Source organism: Pungitius pungitius, chromosome 3, assembly GCF_949316345.1.
Source record: "Pungitius pungitius chromosome 3, fPunPun2.1, whole genome shotgun sequence".
Taxonomy (NCBI): Eukaryota; Metazoa; Chordata; class Actinopteri; order Perciformes; family Gasterosteidae; genus Pungitius; species Pungitius pungitius.
The window spans coordinates 18,027,747-18,048,418 of NC_084902.1; the positions used below are offsets into that span (position 1 = coordinate 18,027,747).

The window sequence follows — 20,672 nt, forward strand, 5'->3', positions numbered from 1 at the left end:
TTGCCAACAACAAACTTTGAGGACTCCTAAGGCACGTCTTCAGGATCCTGCGGTTTAAAAGCACGTGGGCGTGCATGGGAACTCCGTTTTGTCCGCTGTGAGGAGAGAACGGCACCCCTTCCCTGATCGAGAGGTAGGCTGCTCTTCAGTAACCTTCCACTGTAACACTGCCAGTGGCTCTGGTTGTACGCTTTTCGTTTAGTTTGATACATACATTTACATCTACTGTCAATAATGATATAGTCATCTAAATATCGGGTTCAAAGACATTAAGAATCAGCTTCTGTTCCGTTAGTGCCTGGTGTGAATGGGCGAGTGATGTACAAAGATATACATATTTAAAGAATGTGTCCAGCATGGACAACAGATCCTTTCAGTGCTACGCTGTTGTTTGTCTATTTCTGACATCACAACTCGTAATTGAAGAGCTGAATAAATGTGTTTGGTGGTGAGGTCAGAGAATCACAATAGTTGCATACAAAGTGCATGTGTCAATGGTTGCCATGCTCTTGAGGTCTGCAGATTAGCATGCAAGGAATCTTAGCTTTGGGTTAAATTCAGTTGACTTAACAATGCTTTACCTTGAAGCTTGAGGACAAATCTCCCCCACAGGGATGATCTTATTGACTGTTGTGGGACTGGAGCATTGCTGTAGTCAAATGACTACTCTCAACTTTGGTGGACAGTTAAAATGGATTATGGTAATATTTTTTGTCTCATTGTATTGCAAAAGTAATTATTTGGGTGTTTCCAGTCTGTTTAAATTGTTTTTTTTAGCACCCAAAGCACTTGATTTGCTGTGTGAATCACTTTCCTCTTTTGCAGTTTCTCAATTGCATGAGCACAATATTGATTTTTTGTATTCCAACAATGTACACACAATTTTATCAAAACCATATTTTGTTACCATATGAAACACACAAATTGTGGTGAACGCTACGTGCGCTAATAGTCGCGTAAGACGCAAAAGCGTGTGAGTCACCGGGGAAACTGAGAGAGATGGCAGCCTGTAGCTGTGTTAGCTTGACAACAACTTTCCTAACAGTCTAACATGCAAATGCAACACAAGACCAAGCAGACATCCTCTGTTACCCGGACATTTCCTCTTTTTGAGACCAAAAATATGCGTAAAATAATAAATACTTCAATCTCACTTCTGGCATCTTTTCTTTCAACAATCCGAGGACTGTCAACAACAGCTCTCCCGAGATGACTCTGTGAGTGACAGCTGCCTGTTGCATGTGAGCTGGAAGCCCCGCCCACCCAGCCAACTCGTGCAGGCAGCCGGACAGGGAGCGGAACACCGAGTGCGCTTTTTTAATATAGTACCGGTACTAAAAATAGTCAGAACCGTAACATTTTAAACGTAAGGGTACCGCGGTACCTTTCTAGTACCGGTACACCGCCCAACCCTACTTCGGGTCTTCCTCTTCCTCTACATCAAGCACGGCCTCTGCCTCTTCCTCCTCCGTGGATTCCCCCTGTCATCCTCACTCTTCTCCTTCCTCCCATTACATTTGTTGATTAGTAAACTCACCTGCTACATGTGAATATACTTCTGTGAGTAATGTATTAGCGTTTTGCCAATCACTGTACAGTATATTGTTTTGCAAACACTGCAAGGCTGACATTGTCCACATAGTGGTGCGAATCTGGACCGTGTTTTTCTCCTTGAGTGTACGTTTTGGATAACTGTAATACTTTTGATTTTAGGGTGTATTCAATCATGAAAAACTGCATTTCTCTTCGGGGAAATAAACAGACAAACATAAAATGATTCTAACGCACTCATGCAGTGATGCTCCTTGTGTTAGGATGAATGGCACAGTTTCATTTTCACTCAACAGATCTGTGAGCCACTGCTACATTTAATCCACAAACAGTGCAGACACTCCTGCTGTGTGTCCTACCTCCACGTCAAACACGATCCATTCCAGTCGGCCTCTGCCTCTGGGAATAGAGAATCATCTCCAAAACAAGTTTGCCCTTGCTGCTTTTTTGTAAGATAAATCATACTTTAGAAAGAGTTCTTGGTTCGTAAAAGCATAGTGTGCGTGTGACTTTGGCTAATACACCCCTAATAGCCACATTAGTTTCTTCCTCTGACTAAATTGTTGGAAGAAACTCAGACTAGAAAATAGTTGGCTCCAGATCTCATAATACACACACAGACACGCACACATATCAGATCCTGAGACACAACACACTTTTTTCACAAACCACAGCACTCACACACGCACCTATTTGGTTAATTTGGGAGACTTTACAGAAACACAAAGAGTCGTCTTCCTCTGCCGCCGCTCTGAGTCATCGTGTGTTATCCTGTCACAGCTGATTTGCAGCTGCCGCACTGAACGTGGTTTTCTAATAAGTCTCGCCGTAACGGCAAGTGGGGTCCACAGTACAATGAGGAGAACAGCCCTATTGGTCACCAGCAGGTTAGCAAGACGTACGGACGCAGGATGAGGTGCACTGGAGATGAGAGCAGAGAACAGACAACAAGAGCATCAGCTGATTGACTCCGAGCGCAGGGATCACAAATTGGAGGACTATATTTTTCGTTTCAACTGAAGTGTTTGGCAATGAGACAGTTTTGCGACGGATGAATTAATCATTGCGGTTTGGATATATTTGAGCACTCAAAAAAACAACTTTAACCACAGCAAAGTCTGAGCAGAACTGTTCACTCAAGCTACTTTGAGTCATTGTGTTGAGTTTCCTTTTTCCTTCAGTCCCCTATATCTTCTGTGGGGGGTTTCGGAGCCAGGAAGGTTTCAGGGGTTAACTTGTTTCTAATGCGCACACATTAGTAATCCTCCTGAGAAACACAAACAATTTGAACCTTCCTCTTATGTTTGTTTCTAGGGTACAGCAGTAATGTTTGTGGGTCAAGATGACCCTTTACACCTTTACTAACAAAACAACCAGTATTTAGTGGAATGGAGTTATTCACCCCTCCATAGATCATCGCCTTCCGGAAAAATACTATTTTCTCTAGGCTACTGAAATGCAACACACAACGTTTGGTGGCTACAACTTTTCTGTGCTGAATGGCAGCTACTTACTCTTACCATCAACATTATAAATAATAAGTATTATAAAAGCAATAAAGCTGTACTTTTTCAGCAATAATGTTACAGTTCAAGGGTGTTGTTAGGCCTGACGCGTACAGCCTCTCGTACCTTTTGCTTAATTAGTTTTAAGAAACACAGATAATGACCCCTAGTATGCATGTAAATGTGTTTCATCCAGCTGCTTCCGCTTCTCGACTCAATGTCTGTGACACCAGTCACTGCCATCCTATCCTGGTGGGGCTCGCCACTGTGTTTAGTAATATTTTTGACAGACGGTGAATTGGGTGAGGATGACCACATTACCATATTAAAGGTGCAAACATTGCATTTTTCATCAAAAGAAAAGAAAAGGAGCTCCTGCTTCTCCAGACACTACGTTCTACCTTTCTCTGGATACGAGATTCTGCCAAATGCCATGAATATACATGTGCATGTAAACCGAAGGCCGCCGCTTTTGGACTTTAAAAGCTCTTTTGCAAATCGTACAGGTCTCTCAGTGATATACACCAGACATATCGGCACACTGACCGTGGCTGTTGCTTTCTTCCACTTTTGCCTGCAGGGTTTTTTTCCAACAATTCTTTGGTGTAGGGCCTTGGACATTCAAAAGTATTAAATGTGTTGTAGAGGAGGTGGGGGTCGGGAGGAAAAGGGGAAAGTCTGAGTCTAGGGATGTACCTCCTTGTGCCCAATGGCTCTTTGTCAGACAAAAATATTCTATACGCTACAGAATCCTTTGCAACACAATAATTACTGTTGTATACAGTATTATCGTCTTTTTCTCATCCTGCTGCTTTCAAAACAAATGTTTTACATTGAAACTATAGAGATATCTTCTAATAACTGATGATATTGAAGTATAAAGTCACTTTTAAATGGTAAAAATACTGATGCTATCTGTAAACTGGTAATGGGAGAAGAGTTAACGTTGGTCCCTACCCTCTTCCAACTTGTCATGTTGTTATTTAACATCGGCACCTTTGGCGTACCTGCTGTACCTCTTCTGCTGACTGTGCACAAAATGTTGACTTGTTCTACGAACAAGGCTCCACTATGTCAGTTATATGGGTGCTTCTTCAGCAAAACACGCATTGTGTCCCAAATGGCCTTGCCCCCTCCCCCTGCCTGACTCCACTCATCCCTTTACATGAGGTGACTTCCTCGTCAGCAGAGAGGAAGATGGGCAGACCTGATGCACTCCACTAGCGGTCCATCAGCTGCCAGTGTGCTTCGGTCTGCCTTTAGGTCTGATACTAGAGGATGGGAATCAATTGAACATGCATTTGTGGCCATGTGAGTCTCCAAACGGAGGGCAATATTGCAGCGGAGATTTACTCCCATTCTGCCACAAAAGCATCAAGTTTAGCCACTCAAATGTTTCCGACGGGTCACAGATTGAATGAGAGTTCAGTTATCAGCCGTCCAATCACAAACTGACCTGTTACCCCACGCTGTGGAGAGAGTGACAGCAGCTGACAGATCTTTTGGGAGTCTGGATGGAATGGATCACTCCTCCAGGGAGAGAGAGCAGTAAACGTCACTATTGTAAGAGGAGGTGAATGCCTCCTTGGTGTGTGTGTGTGTGTGTGTGTGTAGGCTGTCCCCTGCTCGATACTATCGCCATGATAACCCCTCCTACCTCATCTTCTCAGTCTTCCTCGGCACTAAACCATTACTGTAAAGTTCTGTATTGTATGACCCCTCAAATGTAGTTTTCGCAATGACACTAAATATCATATGTGTATAAATGAAGAAATAATAGCTGTTGCTTTACTATTTTTTCCTGTTGGTACTGTGCTAAAGGACCTTCATGGTATTTGTGGTACTGTTAATGTAGCCTTTATTGCCACCTACGGGCTACGTTCTAGTGTGGACGGAGATAGCTGTAATACGAAGGTGGTGTCGGCACAATGTTGTTTAATAATGCAGGGAAATATACAATAAAAACGGTGCTTCGTGGTAACGGCTTTTTCTTCTGAGCTGCTTCCTGCTTGTGCTCTGCCTTTTTGGGTGTTGCTGGGGGAGAGTTTTCAGAAGTTGTTTTTTCAAATAAACTAAACAGAATGGCTGATGTACAGAAACCCTGATTTTGTGATTGTGTGTAATCACAATAAATGTGTAAAGTGCATGTTACATCCAGCTATTCCACTTCATCCCCTCAGTTTGTTGTTTGTTCAAATCACATCTTTTGAATGTGAACTATTATTGAGATCCAAATTGCTTGCCTTTGAGTTTGTGTTTTGATGGTTGATTGTAGTTTGTATATGAAATTGTATTGTCACACTCGATTTTGACTGACACCCAAAAGAATAAGTACTATCAAACAAGATACAAAGTTCCTGTTTAATCCCAAAATGTGCGTTCCTGCGTAACTGAACTGCCTTCTCTATTATGTTTTTAGAGAAACTGATTTTTCCCCCCCAGATTACAGTAGCAGTTAACAAGGTTACCGTTGCAAATTGAAAAAGAAATACTTGGTGATTGGTTCTGTTCACACATATTTTCTAGCCGGGGGGTTAGGAAAAAGCTCTAAATCAGCATTCTTTCAACGTTGCACATGACTGACGATATTAGCATTTGAGCATCGCTTTCTGTTTCATTGTCGGTGTTTTCTCTGAGCTCAGATTCCAATTTCCCTTTTTATTTGCACGCTATTATCTTGTGCTACAGCGACAACTGTAGTGAGCAACACAATGGATCCGGCTTAGCGACTGTCTGTCTAATTAGTTCAGCGCTTCTCTTAACGATGGCTGGTTTCCTGCCAGAGTGCCGGAGCTTCGAACGCCGACAAACGAGCTGCTCCTGGCGGATGTTTAGGTGGCCGTTTCCTCCTGGTGCTTTGGTTTGTTGGAGGAGATATTGCCTTATGAATTTATATAACTGACTCTTAAATGCCCTTTACTCTGCATTTCGGCTTTTATTTTGTGCCGTAGGATCTCATTGTGGTTATTTTCTTTTTCTCTCATTAAAGAGAGCAATTTTTAAATATGTCTGTGCCAGAAGTGATTATGTTTCTTAAGGCAGGTGTGTGTGTGTGTGTGTGTGTGTGTGTGTGTGTGTGTGTGTGTGTGTGTGTGTGTGTGTGTGTGTGAGAGAGAGTGTGAGAGAGTGTGTGTGTGAGTATGTGCCGGTATGTGATTACGTGTCTGTGTTTTGGTAATAGAAGAAACAAACAGAGAAACTAAAATTCCATTTCTTGGCATTAGTTTATCATTTGATTGACCGCAGTTAACTTTTAAAATGGTTTTGACTATTTGGTATGTGTGTCTTAACGTTCACAAAATGAACAATTCCCAAGTTGTATAATCCCTAACAAGCAGCAGACAGAGTGACGTGTGCCTCATTTGCCAGAGACAGTATTTCTAGGAGAAAATAATTCATATTCATATTAAAATGAACAGAAATTGATTTAATTCAGATGGAGTGACCACATTTAAGCCATTAGTTAATTTATGGTTGGTTAAAGGTAAATAGATGGAGGCGTTGTTTTAAACTCTGCTGGACCCCAGATTACAACACCAATGCACAGCAGCTATTGGTGTTGAAGGTACGGGAGAGATTGCGATTGGTGTTAATTAAAAGGCCATCTCCCGAATGACGGTCTCTGGTCTGCATTTGACTAGGACTTGTGTCCCTGGTCACGGTCCATGATTCAGGAGCTGACATGATTGAGCTTTGCTCAGCCTTCCATTTACCGATGAGAGCGCAAATGGGGAGTTTAGACTGGATAAGTACTCCGGGTGTGTGGCTGCTTCCTCATCAAACACAATGTTGCAGTTGACTCAGTATCTCTGGATCTGCCTGAACACCACTGAGAGATGAGCGTCGAACTGGGATTTCAGCCTTAACTCTCCCAAATTAGTGGGCGTTACTCAATATTAGCAAAAGCCTCGCCACGGTCTATGGGTGGGAACTACGCTGTGCATGTCAGGGCAATTTCTCAATTCTTCTTCTGTTCCCAAACTATTTCCAGAGGCCCAGCTGTGTGGCAATGACTGCAGCCTGATTTGCTGCTTTGCTTTCTGTGCACCAAAGACCTCCTGGGGGTACTCGCGCGCTCTGTGCGAGGAAGCTCAGAGGATGCGATACATGCTAATGTTGTACCCCACTGGAGCCGGAGTAACATGCTCGGCTTGTATCCGCATCAAGAGAACTCCTTCCTCCCTCCCATCCAGCTGGTGATTCTGAATGTCTCCTGAAGGTTTTCTCAGGGATGTAAAAACCAGGAAGAGTTGGCCTGCTTTCATTAGAGCATCAGAGAATTGAAAGCATTTCCTTTTTCTCCGCAGCAATCAACCTTCCAAGAGTCATTTGATGTGTTTGGGCGGCAAAGGGCTATGGACCTATTTCAGAGACTCTACACCACTTATTTCTGCTTATGGCAAATAAGTCCTTTTCTGATCATAGGGGTTTGACTCTGAAGTCTCAAGAAATATTTACTAAGGGTATAGTTTTCCACCGTTTAATTTGACCGTAACTGATATCTATTTGAAGTGTGCAATGTGTTTCATCAATATGGTTTATAGATGAAGTAATGGTGGTCGCCACATATTTATAGAACGATATTCCATATTTTCATTGATGCGCAGCAACCAACCCAAACATCATTATGTTGGTATTTTCTTGACCCTGGAGTCATTTCTTAATACAGGTGTTGGGAAGTGAGCCAACAGGTGGGCGGGTCACTGAGATGAGGCTGAGCAGAGGGAGCTGCTGATGAAACTGTTGGTGTACGTTGTGTTAACAGTACAAGCAAGTGACAAAGTACAACAAGCCACTTGTAGATTCATGTACTTTTTTGAGCAACTGATTGCCAGTTATGTTGTTTGATGAAGCAAGAAAGGCTTCCCAGGAAACTAGGATGACTTGATCCTTCATTCATTACTGCAACAAAAGGTTGTTACACCTGTTAGATTACATTAAGTAGCAAAGTTGTTTAAGGGTGGTTATTTCTTGTATTTGTGCTTTTACATTTGTTACAATATATTCAACACACACTGTGATCTCTGCTCGAACTTTAGCATGAAGTCATTGTGTTGGTTTAACCAATCCTGTCATAACGACTTGAAGAACTAAAAATAGGCATTGATGATGCTTGAATTCTCCAGGACATGCCAGACATTTGGTCACTGATTTTCCATTTTTCCTCCCGTTTAGAAAGTCAATACTCATTAACCAAAGATAATACGTGCATAAACATCCAAAATTCTAAAATAGTATAGTATTCCAAAGTCATGATGTGTGTAATGAGGTTTCAGTAACCTTCATAACTTCTTCTCTCATTAAGTCTGATAAAAACTCATTCTTTGCTTAATAAAACTTCACTTCTGCTTCCCCCATTTATTCATCTGTGGCTCTTGATGAATGAGGGGAGTTGTCAAAGTATTGTTCTGCAGACAGCTTGGTGCACATGTACTGCTGAACATCTGTAATGTGACTTGAGCGGATATGAGCCCACAGTGTCATTTTGCTTTAGTGGACATAAAATGGCAGGGATAATTTGCCATGGCTGGATTTGATTTTCACAGTGATCAGAGGAAATATTGTTGGACAGGTTAATTAGTTTCCTTCAAATTTGTTCCCGTTGACCCCGGTCCCACGGTTGGTAACATTGCAGACGGGCGCCAATTTTCACTCTTATCCATTAGATAGAAAGAAAGAAAAAGAAAGAAAGAAAGAGAAAGAAAATATCCTTTATTAATCCCCATGGGGAAATTAATCTCTGCATTCATCCTACCGCACACAGTGGGAGCAGTGTGCTGCGGTAAAGGGAGCAGCTAGGAGTTAGGGACACTGACCCATCAACTATGTGGATACCGGTGCACCCGCTCTACTCCACTCCACGCTACAGTCGCGACGGTTTTTCTCTTAGAAAACATCAGGAAGATAAGGAGAGATACAGATTAAAATCCTATTGGATTGAATAAACATGAAGCAAATATTTCATACTCTGTTGGGAAAAGCGAAAGGAGACAAACCGCTGCATTACTTTCTACTGGGTTAATGTGATGGAACTGAAACACTTCAGATACAAGAAGCAGCGCGGCGTTTTCATCTAGACCAGTTTGACTGGATCATTTGTCTTTGGTTTTGTTTATATCTGGCATTTCTGTCTTATTTACCAAATCTGTATTTCTAGAGAATCTTTCTATCTGAATCCTTCCTGTATGATTATTTGTACAGCCAGTAGTACACAAAATTGAACAAACAATGGTTATGGGATATTACAAATATCATAGACGAGTGTGGTCAGTGTAACAGGGACTGGATCTGAACTGCTGCTCCCTCTGAAACACTGAGCTAATGTTGTCTGCAACTTTCAGGCACACGCTGAGCATACTCTTCAGCTCTGCACAGTTTCTCACAGGGAGATTAGGCATTAGTGCATCATGTTGGCAGTAAACCATCAAATTAAAAAAGCCATTATTATATGCTTTACAGTGGAAAACACATGTGAGCACAGTCCTATAATTACATTTTGTCTTGGAGGACATTAGGAAGCCGAGGTTACACTTTTCTAACCCTAGTTCTATTCTCACAGGTTAGCCCTCTGCTGGTTTAAGGGCTAATGCCGTCCTCAGTCACACGTTCACCCAGTGGATTTGCAGTGCATAGTCGAGACGAGCTGTGGGCCATGCATTTTCTACCTGTGCCGTCTTGCTACAGTTTAATAACCACAGTTACAGGTTATTATTTGTTCTGTGTAAACACCTCAAATTTGCATAATACTGTAACATTTAAATGGAAAATGACCATTATCATTTATCCTGACAAAACAAATTGCCCAGATAGACAAAGTAGTTACTGAGTTATTGCATATTTTTTCATGGTATGCAATGTTTACAGCAGAGGCCAAAACAGGAAGGGAAGGAACTCACAAGAATCTGTCACATTTATTTTCAACAAAAAATGACAAAAAAATCCATCAAAACGGATGCAGTGAAACACTGCACACTCAAGATCAAGGGCCATTCAAATATTATTCATATCAGACGGAACGATATTAATATTGTATAATAAAAACATGTTTTAAACTGATTTGGGGTAAAAACACAAAAACAGTTGACTTAGCAAATGCTGCTCACTATTTACAGAAAAGGTTCATCCCGAACTAAATACTAAGATCTGCTGGCAAGCTTTCTGTTTGACCAAAGTCATGCTGGCCCACTGACCAATCACAATGTTGGTTACTGCTGCGCTGTACGGTGATGCAGACGTACTAATGAGCGCTACCTCGCTACTACTGCCAGGTCAAAGAAACTGCCCAACATGTCAAACTAAACCCCGGCTTGGTGGCAGACAATGACAATCATAAACTCATAAACATTATTCCCATACACTTTATTGTGCAAACATTTTTTTTATTGAAATAGCTCTCATTTTTTGATTCTGTTTAGGCTTAGCTGACGCTGACATCCCACCACTGGTCAAGAGAGACCCAGACAGCAACGTGACAGAGGGCTCCACAGCTACTTAAAGAAGTAGGATTACAACACCGTAACATTTGTTCTCCCTCACACAGGCACGTCACTTTGTTCTATATTTTCTGGTTGGACAGGTCCTTTGGTCGGCTATGCTTGATCCCTTTTTCAGTTGGCAAATGCTTGCTCATGATTGTGGGAGAATCCCCAATGGTCTAGTAGAGGGCATTAATTAACTATGCATGACTTTCAGTGGTATAGATTGCCATACCTGATGGGAATTCAAAGGTCAGTATGAGGGATACCAATCTGTTTAGAATGGATCGGTTCAGTGGATTTCTCGTTGGTGTTGGTATTCAAAGTACATTTGATTTGTACTCAATGCAACACAGCTGCTATAGTTAAATGAGAGCAGCAGCACATTGGTTGAGACACACACACACACAGCAATAGGCCCAGTTGCACGATAGGAGATGGTGATGTGACTGGGTTGTTGCATTGAGCACATATGTTTTGATCTGCAGCTAACAAACTAGGATGTTGGATACACTGCATTACATTTTCTCCAGGCTGCTGACTTCACATGCAGGTATGTTCAGGGGCCACATGATAACCTCCTTGTTTTATTGTCACTCTTCCCTGTAAACCTATTTCAGAGTAATGGTAGTACTACTGGCTTGTAGTACATCAAGCATATTGGGAAAGTCTTTCCTTTTCAGTTTGCTCATCCCATAGGGGCGGATTATGAGCCAATTGGCCAACCAGGTCTCATTCATTCAAGTACGAGTTGCTGCGCATCTTTTGGACATTGTGCTCATTTTGAGGTCCTTTTGGATTTGCCTTGTTCTATGATCAATGATCTTGCTCTATGTGGTTTGTGTCTTTTTGCGGTTTGTTTGCGACAATCGCGGGCCCTGTCACATTGGGCCTCTTATCCTGTGCCCATTCAGTGATCCATCCATTTACTACCTCTGGTTTCATTTGATGAAGAGAGAGAGAGAGAGGGGTCATGAGGTTGCATTTGGCTTTACTGTGGGCAAACAGCATGGATGGAGAGAAACAAACACATTCCTCCATTTTTTTCAGTTTTTCCCTATCCTTCACCTCGTTCTTCTCCCTCTTGTATAACTTACTTAGAATAAGCAGTGAGAGTGCAGATACAGCCGAGACTTTGTCAGCTTGTATTTCTCCACAGGAGAGGATTCCCTCCATCTTGTTCAAGGTGCACTGGTGTAGAATCTCAACCCCAGAAGTAGTCCCTAGAGGAAAAAAACAGAAAAGCTAAACAAAACAGTAGATTCCAGTTTACTTCACAAAGCTTTCTCACAGAGCCTGGTTTATCTTTGGCTCTTGCAGGGGAAGAAATATGATACTTCAGCAAGGAAACGCACACAAACCCTCACTTGATGCTAAAGTTACATTTCCTCTGCTCTCCATTAAATGTGTTCACTCCATTTGAGCTAATGGCTTGCTCCTATTGGTTTAAACTTTTGTAGTCTGTGATCCTCAGGGACCAATCAGAGCCAAACGCTGTCTGGGGAGCACTGGACTGAATGTACTGATGCACTCTTGTTCGACCCTCAGGGAGTTCTTTCTTTGCTGTGGTGGGATGTCTGTGAAAATTAGGTGGGTGGGTGTGTGCGTGGGCGTGTATGGGTGTTTCTAAGTTGTGTAACATGGATAGAAGGCTGTGGAGACAAACCAACAGTTTGTTTATTCCTTGCCAACAGCAGCTGCTCATTGCATTCTTCATTAAGATGTACATAGTTTTTACCTGAAGAGGCTGTGTTGTATATAGAGTTGAACACAAAAAAGGTACACATAATAATTATAGGCTGATACATTGCTCATAAAAACCATGAGAAATAAGGTCAAATTAAATGGTGATGGCTAGAATACTGCTGAAGTTTCAAATGTCTTTTAGTTTTACCTTGACGGGGTAAAGGAGCCGGACCGCTTGTTAAGCTGTGCTGACGTGGGTTCAGAACTGCACTGCCGTCAATTAGTCTGGCCAACAAGATGGATGAACTGCTGTCGCTGGTCCTCAACGAAGCTCACATGAGCTTCAGCAGATGCGCCACCCTGTGCTTTACTGAAACCTGGCTCAGTGAGCACATCTGGAGAGCACACGACATCTGCCGGGCCTCCAACTCCTCAGAGCGGATCACGGAGCGGCACTGTAGGGTAAAATTAGGGGAGGAGTCTGATCTTCTATTACAGAAGTGTTAAGGTGTTTACACACCAAACACAACGCATATTTTTGGTGCCACAGGATTACATACAAAGTCTGAGCACGCAATGAGACTGGAGTCATGCAAATTCGTCCGGACCCACCAAACGCGTGAGCCAAAAAGGTTCCAACTTGGCGTGACAATTGCGGGATATCCTATCAGCGTTGAGATGCTCCCCCCTTTCGTCAGCAACTGTCAGCCTGCAGATAGTTCCAGAATCGGAAAAGAACCGAATCGAATTAATAGTGACGCGAGCTGTGTGTGGGTGATCCCGGGCTGTACCATACATCCACATACCTACATCCGGTCCAGGAAATACCCCACTTTTAACAAACGGGTAACAACCATGTGTGCCTTTTTTCCAATGTGAGTAGGACTTCACTACCGCTACATGATGTGTAGGAAAAAAACTGGCGGAAAATGTTTTCAGGGGGGATGAGGCAAGCCCCCTCTCTAGCGCAAAAGATGACAACACCCAGCCATGAGTAATGGTGTGTTCACCCCAAACCCGAATGTTTTGCCCTTAATGCACATTTGACGCAAACAACAAACACGTTGATTCGCTGATTTTTATTTGCTTGGAATGAGCTTGTTATAGCAATTGGGACCTTTTACTAAAGAGAGAAGGCAATTTCCATTGCTGCCATAACCATAGGCACAATGACGGCATATTCAAACATTTTCCCAAGACACAAAAAACAAATGAGTAAATATTTGGGCCATCATTAACCTATATACCTTAAGTATAAAGATTTAAGTATTTAGTATTTTAAAGCCAAGATTGGCGATGATGAAACAAATGTAAACAGAACACAGAACAATGTACAAAGTGTTCTTCCGGCAGTATGACACTGGTCATGTTTCTAACCCAAGTAACAGAAGCTTGAAGCTGAACTCTACAGACATCATGTCCCCTCGCCGTCTCCTGTGAAGCATGTTGTTTGCAGTTGGAGCACAGCTGATATTCACACGCTCAATATGTAAATATGGCAGCAGAGGAGGAGGAGCAATACCAGCAGTTCTGTGTGGGATTTAATGTGTTGTGATGTTGATTACAGCGTCCCATCACTTCCATGTATCACAGCCCCCCACCACACCCACTCTCTCTCTCACACACACACACACACACACACACACACACACACACACACACACACACACACACACACACACACACACCTATCCATCCACTTCTCCCCTCTCATCTCTCCAGCTTCCTCCCATCTGTCTCCTCCTCTTCTCTGTCTCATTTACTTTTGGCAGAGATGCAACATGAAGCCGTGGTGTAGATGTCTGTTTACAGCATCCCACCACTTCTGTCAGTCACAGTTCATCAATTTATCATTTCTCCGTTGCTCCATCCGCCGTCCATCCATCTCTCGCCTTCTGTGTTTATTTGGTTATTCGCTGAGAGGAAGACGCGAAATGAAGCTGCAATGGTCCAATGCAGACTGCAGCACCCCGTCCTCTCTGTCAGTCCTAATTCATGGTTTCATGCAGGTTACCCCCTTTGTTGTCTCAATGTTGATTCAGTGAGAGGAGGCTGTGGGAGAGCATTATCCTTCACTGATGTAATCTCACAACATCCCACCACTTCCGTCCAGCAGAATGTATTATTAGATGATGACCACATGCCAGCCTATTGCTCTGCCATTCTGTTCCCCCGTTCCTCTCAAGTATAATATACTTTTTTACATTCAAATGATAATATATCAAATATTATACTTTTCAAAAAACAAAGGTTTACAATGTACACCTTAATACGTGCATAACACATGTATTTACTACATTATAATAGATTAAAAAGTGTCTTTTTAATCTATTATAATGTAGTAAATAATTAATTAACTTTGTCAATTTTTTATTGAATAGCTAAATGTCATGAGACTCATATTTATATATGGATAGTCAACTTCAAAGACAGGGTTTTTAGAAGCTTAGTATATAGTGCTATTATAATGTGTTATATTTGTTGACAGCAATAAGAAACAATGCGCTGTGAAGAAATTGAGATGATGTGTATTTTAGGACTTAAATTAAACAAAAAAGTCTTTCCTGATTGGACCTTTTCACCTCCATTGTCCTCCATACCGTCCTTCTTTCATTGTGATGTAGTTTTAGGGGAGTGGCTTTGGATGGTGGACTGAATCAACAGGCTGACACTGTTACAAACTTGGTCGAGGTTACCTGATTGACTCTTGATAGTGTCTCCTATGTCATGACGCCAGCTCCGCGGTTTAAGAAAGGTCTGTGCTACTATACGGTTTCACTGAAACTAGTGATGAAAAGAAACCAAGGTTGCTCCAATGCCTTGCTGAGATGCTTGTGTCACCCCAGCCTCCTTTTCATGGGCTGCTTTAAATGCTACAACGATTCCCCTTCTCACTCCCTCTGACCCTCTCTTTCTGGAAGAACAGTATTTTGCTATTTTTCACCTTTGAATATTTCAGGTGAATGGACTTCCGGAGTAAATATTAACAATTATTACAGCAATAGCACATTATTGATAAGTCATGAATCAATGTATCACATTTGTTGGGTTATGTTGCCCGTGGGGTTTATTAATTAGCGACCAGTTGTATGTGGGTCAGCATGATAACGTGTGTTTATCTTGGCCTTGGGCCAACCGCAGATTTGCATTCCCCCATGGTTCATTAAAGCGCACTTTCTGTTTCTGATGGGGAAAGTGGAGTGATTCGAAAAAATACTACATTTGTTTAGGTTATTTTTTCACGCACGGCAGTTCTACACTGACATGAATATACCCGTGTGAGCTTGATGCAGCAGGACGGAGAGCACCAGAGTAACTATTACCCCCCGGTCAGCCGAACCGGCTGGAATTAGCCAACTATTACCCCCCCCTGAAGTTGTAAACCTAGGCGAAACACTGAAGAGAATATCCTTGTTGGTGTAAATGTGTGTCTGCAGTTTGTGAGGTTCCGTTTTCGGCAGTTCAGGCTTTTAAGGCTGTTAATAGAATATTGTTTGTTACATAGGGCTTTTGTTTGGCTTTTTAAAGTTTAAATGAAAGAAGGAGCTGTATGTATGATGATCTGATATGTATCTGAATTGTATAGGGGTCAGAAATAGTTTGAAAGAGTTGACTTAAATATTTGTTTCCTGCAAAACAACGTTTGAGATGTGCTTACGTTAACATAGAAGGGCCAATTTCACCCCAAAGTACCATGCAGTGTCTCCCCCCCCCCCATTACTGAAAGTCAGAGTGCCCTCCCCGATGGGCACACACCGACACAAAGAGAGAGCACGCGTCGGCAAAGGAAAATACTTGTGTCTGTCGGCCTGTCCTCCCTCCCTGAGTGTTGGTCGGTCCACATCGTGAAGCACTAATCATGACGTCCTGTAGCTGCGTGTCCCACTGGAGCTCATTTAAATCCCTCTGCACCACTCAGACTATGTCACTCAAAGACAAATTATTTTTCCTCAAAGGAATGAGACTGCTAATGCTGAATGTCACTGATTTCAGACATTTTGTTTTTGTTGCATCTGTACACGGGGCTAATGGAACTCCGTCAAACACGGACAGCTTCTACCTCCCCAGACTCGCTCGTCAGCTGACGGTGAATTATTTGTGCAATTAGCCGCAATGATTGCTACCCCCATGCATAACAGAGCAAGGCTATCGAGGATGTTTGGGCGAGCACTGGTCGTTTCTTTTGTTTCCCTCCCGTCCATGTTTCTGTCACCGCGCTGGAGATTATTAGATTCTGGTGAGAGATGTTTTCTTTTTTCTATGTCCTGTATCGGCGAGCAATTTTGTTCTTTCTTTTTTTTTTTCATTAGTGATCTTATGAGCCATCGCTACCTTCTACGGCAACCGAGCTGTGTAATTTCTACTAGCGTTATTAATGGAAGTGGTATTTTTCATCAGTTAGGGCTCTGCCTCCACCATCGGGCCATCACAGAGTTTCCAGCTTGCTTCATGATCAACAAGTGAAGCAGGAAGATATTAAGTGCACTTTTACCATAACTCAGAATATTAAGCCACATCTATTTTAATGTCTGTGTTGATCTTTTAACCCTCCCCCCCCCTTTTTTTTGTTTACACAGTCCGAGACTTATACAAATAAAAATAAAAAACATGTGCACACACACACACACACACACACACACACACGTCTGTGGCCATCTGTTGATCCGCAGCGGATTAGGCTGCTGCAGGGAGCGGCCGAATCTCTCTCCGGCAGCGTCTCCAGGCCGAGCATGGCAGGGTGTCAAAGTGTTTTCCTCTGCCTGCCAAGTATCTCCCTGTCTGCCCCCCCCCCCCTTTTTTTCTCTCCTGTCTCCCAATTTTAACCTCCCTCCATCTCCTTCATCCATTCTATATGTCACTCCTTTTTTTCTTCCGAACTGATGAAATAATAACATCTAACACATTTTTGATATCGATACAAAGCACTTTCTCCCCGCTGCACACTATCAATATATATATATATATATATACACACACACAATATCATGGGACTGATTGACGTGTGTAGGCTTCACACTGACCCAGCACACACACACACAGCATTGCGGTCTACCATTAAGCGCTGTCTGGGTGGAACTCACTTGGCTGGTCACTGTGTCTGTTTGGTAATGAACTGGAGGTGTTCAAGGCCAAATCACCGACCCCCTCACTTTGTCAGTAGATTGTTTGTGCCCATAGTTCAGAAATGAAGAAGTTCTGACTGAGCAAACATTGAACTCACATGATTCGAAAGCTCTTTCTCCTGTTCACAAACGTACACTTACAAACCGTTTTTCTATCTCCAGATGGCATGAAATATGTACAGTCGAGAGATAAATGAACAATTCCATACGTATTCCAATGGAAACCAATTCCTCTTTTTTCACACTTTCCTTTTGTGCCCATGCTGATTTGTATCCTTCCACATTTTATTTTATTTTATTGCTACAGTTCTGAAAATTGTTCACATTTTTCTTCAGTGGAGTTAAAACATTCCTATAGTGTCCCCCTGGCCTGTTCAATGGAATTAGCATAGAAACTCCACACATTTGTAGCAAAAACACACGAGCACACAGAAATGAGGTTGGACGAGCTCTCTCTCTTTCTCTGTGTGTGTGTCTCTCTCTCTCTCTCCATTTCCTGAAATGCAGCCAGTCTCTTTTGCTTATTTTGGTGTACACAGCATGAATGCACGTGCATGTGAGAGACGGAACATGACTGTGTGCGGCAGTGGGAGTGTAAGAGTGTGCATGTGAGTAAGGATGCCATCTGTTAAAGGACTGAGTGAAACAGATCAGTATATTTCCACAATCCCTCCCCTGCTGTCCTCTGTTGCCCTCCATCTGTATATATTGATATATCTCTATCTCTCCATCTATCTAAAATAAGTATATATATATATATATATATATATATGTCCTGGGCAATGATTTGATTTAAAAGGAAAGGAATTGCATTGTGTGCAAAATTCAAGAATAAATTCAAACGTATTATATAATGCACTTTTGTTTTAAAAGTTCTAATATACTGTAAATGTGCAATAAACTTTGGCTTGCTGACAGGCTTTTATTTGTAGTAACTCAAACATTAATGTAATGAAATCAAATGTTAAACTAAAAGCTATTTGCCTCTAACGTTTTATCAGGTTGGTTTTAGCAAACAAAAGCTACCCTCCAGAGAAAAGATCATACAATTATAACAGGCAAACGTGACTCAGCACCAGCAGAACCCTTTGTCACAGAGCAGCATAAATAATTATTTACTATACATGTATGTTGGTACATTGATGTTCATAATGCTTATCTATGTTTATAAGGTGAGTGGAGGGGGTGTGTTTGTCTGGTTCTGTGTTTACTGTGTTTATTCATTTTATTATGAGTATTTTTTATGTTATGCTCCCTAAATTGTCTGTCCACGTGTCTGTTGTTATAAACAATGACAGGTACCGACAGAATGTGTCCATCAAGTGTGTCCTTTCTGTAGGACTGGCAGTGAGAATCTATAAATGCCCGGGTCTGGTTTCCTCTCACAGCTACCTGTTGTCTACATATCCGACACAACATTCCTAAAACCTAAAGGAAAACTGAAATAATCCCTTTTTCATTCTCTATTTATATCTATTTATATATATATTAATTATTGGAATGTATGTACTGTTTTTACTTACCAAGATCAGTCTTGTTCAGCCAGGAGCAATATTTCCACTAACTCCTTGTTGGAGGGGGATGGGGGTAGCACTCGTTTTGTTTCTGCACTTGAACTCGGAGCAGATGAGGTACTCCAAGTTCTACTTGCAGGAGAGCAACTTGTCCCATCGTCACCACCGTGGGAGCGTTTAAAAAACGCTCATATTTGGTTGCTTGTCACGCAACATATTTTTCGCTGCTCTCTACCGGCTGGTGGAAGTGCGCACGTCTCTGTGCTCATTGGGGCTCTCCGCGACCATCTCTCTATATACACATCTATTCATATTTTATCATCTTTCTATCCCTCACTCCATCCCTTTGATTAGTCAGTTTCTCTTCCCTCTGAGTCTCACTTCATCCACACCTCCTTTATTTGGCTACAGGCTGTTTTACCTTCAGCTCAGCCACCTGAACCAAACAACGGCGTCATCAGCGCATCATCACGTGACACACTCCATTTCCATATTTCTCCACAACAAGTTACATGCTGCTTGAGGGGTTTGGATTAGGAATGTTGTTGTGGTTGATATCTTTGCAGTTTTAACTCCTTTCATACTTTTCTCTAATTAGTTGATTTTATCTCGTGGTGAGGCACCACCGCCCCACAGAACCTATTGGAGATTCAGATCTTCCAAGTCACGGAGATTTACTGGAGCAGCACATACTCTGATTAAACAAGCTCTTTCTGGAAAGACGAGGCGATGTAACGACACTTTTCCTGTTTGGGGAAAAACGTCCTCCTCCTTTGACTTGACTGCGTCACTGACCATCACTATTTCCCTGATATCTCCCACACTATTCTGCCCTCACCCTTTCCTGCACTAGCCAGTTTGACTCTTTCTGTTGCTGTCTTCCTGGTGGCGTCTTTGACTCTCAGCCTACCTCCGATTAACTAACAATAACAACCAATGTATGGTAGTGTTTCCCCTACCATTCTAACAGCGGGGCGCTCCCCTCAAAGTGTGGAATAACGTAGATTGTATGGAATCCACATTTGTAAGGCAGACGCTTTGATCTGCTGTGTAATTCCTCTGCTTCATCGGATGGTTGGAGTGTTAAGCCACGTTCACACCAAAAGCCAAGCGAATTTTCGCAACGATTTACTTGCCCGACCGACTACTTGTAGTTCATTCACCCCTGAAAAGAGCCCTGGCTTATCACTCTATCTTGTAGAGCAGCCCACATATCTCCAAGTTATCAATTCTGCTTTTTTATTACCTTTTGCAACAAGCATGTGCAAAAAAATAAAGTTCGATGCCTTCCGCTTGTCTTTATAGTGAGATTATGTCAAAAGAGTCATAAAGGTTCTAAAGGGGAGCAGCGACAGTCGGATGACTCAAAAAGTTTAGTCTGAGGATATTGTGGTCGTCTTTCAGATTACAGCTGGAGCCTTAACAAATCGCCAACACGGCTTGTTGTGTTGACGGCTCATGGCAGCAGGATGGAGGAGTGAGGAGCCTCAGTCAGCTGGAGGATTTAGTGCAGTTCATCCTGCTGATTCATCCCCGACTGCAAAACCCAACCACGGCTTTTATTCTCTGGGTGATCCAGACCCCCTGAGCCGAAGGTGGAACGATGAAAGAAGAGACAGAAAATCCACCTCGGCATCCGCGTAGAATTGCATTATGGTTTCATCTTTGAGTCTTGAGTCTGAAATAAAACTGGAGAACTACTTTAATAGGAATAATATCTCCTGTCCATTGTCAGTTGTATGTGCATTACTTATAGGGCTTCTCCGGTATACAATGTTTTATATATATATATATATATATAAATGCGCCATTAATGTT

The 20,672-nt window shown here is 42.3% G+C and overlaps 1 protein-coding gene across 8 annotated transcripts in view; it reads left to right on the forward strand.

Moving 5' to 3' along the window:
* The window catches only part of si:cabz01090165.1 (uncharacterized protein LOC100333421 homolog), a 268,340-nt gene that overhangs the window by 142,911 nt on the left and 104,757 nt on the right, over positions 1–20,672 (forward strand). For 3 of the 8 annotated variants that reach the window (XM_062561286.1, XM_062561287.1, XM_062561288.1), the window contains one exon: positions 10,472–10,555. The exons of 2 other annotated variants lie outside the window; for them this stretch is intronic. The gene's annotated coding sequence lies outside the window, so the exon portion shown is untranslated. Of the gene's footprint in view, positions 1–70; positions 134–10,471; positions 10,556–20,672 lie in introns of those variants that run through there. 3 more of the 8 variants (XM_062561290.1, XM_037462751.2, XM_062561291.1) reach the window with 2 other exon arrangements.